A 3,481-nucleotide genomic window follows, 5' to 3' on the forward strand; every position below is an offset into this window, starting at 1 on the left:
TTCGAAATTGCATGGAATTGTGTCGTTCGCTCTTTTACTCTCTCTCTCTCTTTCTTCTTCACTAGCATCTCTCCTCGTCCCTTCATTCTCCCGAATGAGTGGCCATAAACATAAACCGTGTTCTTTTAAGTGGGGCGCGTTTAAAAAGATCGCCTAGGCACGTATGATCGCTTGGGTTTCGAGGGAATCGTTCTTCCTCCCTCTTCTCCGGGCTTCCTTGTCTCACGTTCGCTCCGGGCTTCCGAAGGGAAAGAAACGCGCGAGCAAGGCGGCATGGAGGGTGAACGGCAGAGGGGAGGATGGTTTAGATGAAAGCGTAGGGTAGACCCCGCGTGCGCGCGCGCGCGAGCGCGCGGATAGTAATATTCTTGAACCCCCAAGAGAAGGCTTACTGCAATAACCCTCACGGCTCAGACTCAAAACCCGCCGTTCACTCTATGTATCTCTCTTACCTCTCCCCGCCCCCGCCCTTCATTTCCAACCCTCCTGCGGGATCCTCCATCACCGGCTGCCGCTCCACCTCTTACACGCTCCTGACTCGCTATAAATCTCACACACCTCTAAATCGGACAAACGCGCGAGCCTTCGCGTGGAATCCGGAAGAAAGTGTCTCGGATACTCGAACAGCAGCTTTTCCGATGGCAGCAAAGAAAACGCGATTCGAAGGTGGAAAACCGCGTGGGTGGATCGTCGAGAGAAGAGCTGCCGCTTCTGCGAAGATTTGCACAAATGGAATCCGGAAGGCAATTCCAGAGTATCGCCGGGGTTTGTTATTCTACGGGCCTCTCAACTATTTGTGGAGCAGCGATTGCTCGTATGAATTTATCTAAGTGTATTTTCATCGAAGCACACAAGTTGTTACAATAATTATTTAACAACTCTGTCATTAGAATAATCTTTTAATTTTTTGAGACGAAATCTTTCATCTATTATAAAACGACAGCACTTAAACAGGCGTTTAATGAAAATTTCGAAATTACAGAATATTTCAAACGCGGACATAACCCCAGGCTGGTCGCCTGGATGCCTCTCTCGCGCGATGCCCTCCTCCTCGGAATTAGTAGGAGCTGATCGAGGGGTAGAAAAAAAATTGGTAGCAATAAAAATAAATTACATGCATCGTAACGCCTGGTAGTACCGCCGGGAGAGCTCGCAGGCATCCATCCTACTTGCATACTTCGGGTCCTGATTAAAATTGGGGTGCGGTAGGAAAGAAGCGATCGGTTTTGCCCCGGGCCTTGCGTCGCTTCGGGAAACCGTCTTTCCGTTTTTTTTTCTTTTTCTCGCACGTTCTTTCCTATCGTTTTTGTATTTTCTTTTTTTTTTGCCGTCTCGCAACTGCACCGCTGTCCCTTCGTCACAGTGCATACAGGTGCGTCCGCAGGTATCAATTATCAAAATTTAGCCTGCGACGAAGAACCCCAACATTGCATAAAATGCTCAATAATAATGACCGTGCAAACACGCGAATTACGGCGAACGCCGATTAACGAAAATCGTCGAACCCGGCAATCGAAAATTCACAGATTACTCGTGTTTCGCCGTTAATCAATCGCCGCGATGATTGGGCAAATTTATTAGCGTGATAACGATGCGTATCGGCTACACCATTACCATATTTAATATTTACACGCCGAGACTGCGAGATAACTTTTTCGTAAAAAAATAATTAGCACTTTAAATGCTTATTTGTTCTAATATAAACAGTTTTTGTGCGGATTGCTATGAAGGCATGATTTCAGAAGAATACATTTTCAATTACAGTCGTTACAGTCTGGTAGCCGTTGCACAAAGACACTTGTAATACAATTCTAATCTACATCAATAAAAGATGGAGAATGGGCGACAGATCCCGAACGGGGGAGAAACGAGAGGAACGTTGATCGCGATCGTGTAAGCGTAGGCGTGTAAGGAACTCGCCTCTCTCAAAGTAAACGTAAGAGGAGCGCCACGATATCGGCGACGCGCTGCACAGCGCAGGCGGTATTTTCACATTTATTTAAAGCGCAAGGACATCTAGTCGCCGAGTCCCGACTTCGCAGTGCCGATCGCAAAGTGCCAAGATGTGTCCTCGTCCACGTAATCGTACTGCACGCGGATACATAAGGCAAGACAGAGAAAAAGCCGCGAATAGAAGCGCGCGAAAAGAAGCGAAAAGGAATGAGGAACGCAAGTAGAAGCTTAGCCACCATCGCCGCCGTCGCCGCCACGAATTCATTATGCGCCATTATCCGCAATAAATCGTAACTGTAATTAGCCCCATTGCAACTATTAATGATTAGGAATCGAGCGATATAATCGCGTTAATTGCTATTATCGACGTGTTGAAGGCAGTCCCCTCCGATGCCGCTACCGCGTCACTTTGACATTGCACTTGTAAGCCATCATCAGCTGTTTAACAAGACATCTGTCGGTTAGTTATTTGACGTTGAGTCCTTGTTACTTTTCGCATTCGTGTCATTTTTGTTATGTTATTGGGTAGGGAGAGAGTCAAGGTGACACATATACATCTTGCTTTACGTAATAAGATTCGGTTACGAGAATTTTATTGAAAAGCAGGTTTTGTGTAAGTCTGAAAAGACATCTTTTATCTAAATACCGTATCTCTAAACAAGCGAAACTCACGCAGTATGCAAATATCAGAACGTGTAATATAATTATGACTCTATATTCTAACTTGGGCACGTGATTGCGCGATCAGAAGTTATTTCCGTCGATATTGCGCATTAGACCACAGAAAAATTAAAAGCTGTTAATTACATACTATGTATTTTTATCGGCATGTTTATCATTCTGCAAATAGATCATTACATTTATTATTTTTCTCAATCTGTCTCGATTTATCATAACACAATTTCTTAATTCTACCATCGAAATTCTATTTCAAGACGTTAAATCTGCATACAGAGCGAGTAAGAGGAAATGACAGGAGACGATATATTGGCAATACGAAAAATATCGGGCCTAGGATTATTTCCAGGATAAGGGAGCTTAACATCAGCTGGATGGAGACAGCTGCGAGCAACCAAAGGCGAAGGTTCGCGATGACCAACAATTCCTGGGGAACGTTACTGATGGCGTCAAGATGGCAACCCACGGATTACGAAGCGTCGTCAGATAATCGCGTGCGTTGTGCACGTTTGGGCGAACGCGTAGGCGTGGATGAGTCCGCGTGCCCCGATGGTACCCGTTTGCATTAACCCGGGACTCGTATTCTTCGATACCGCGATCCGACGTCAACCGGACTTGTTATTCGCTCCAGTATCAGAGTAAAAACTATTTTTTCACGGCTAAGTATAGACAGGAGTTGATCTTTCATTTTGCTCGCAACTACACTGAAAAAAAAAGATTGGCTGCTGCAGCAAATTAGATGGTAAAATATGGCATAGCATTTTTAATTGGTTGCATCAGTTAATTTTTGGTTGTGTTAGCCTATCGAAATCCTATACTGATATTGCGGATAGGCTAACGCAACCAAAAA

This window comes from Mycetomoellerius zeteki, unplaced genomic scaffold, assembly GCF_001594055.1.
Source record: "Mycetomoellerius zeteki isolate Tzet28-1 unplaced genomic scaffold, Tzet1.0 scaffold155, whole genome shotgun sequence".
Lineage (NCBI taxonomy): Eukaryota > Metazoa > Arthropoda > Insecta > Hymenoptera > Formicidae > Mycetomoellerius > Mycetomoellerius zeteki.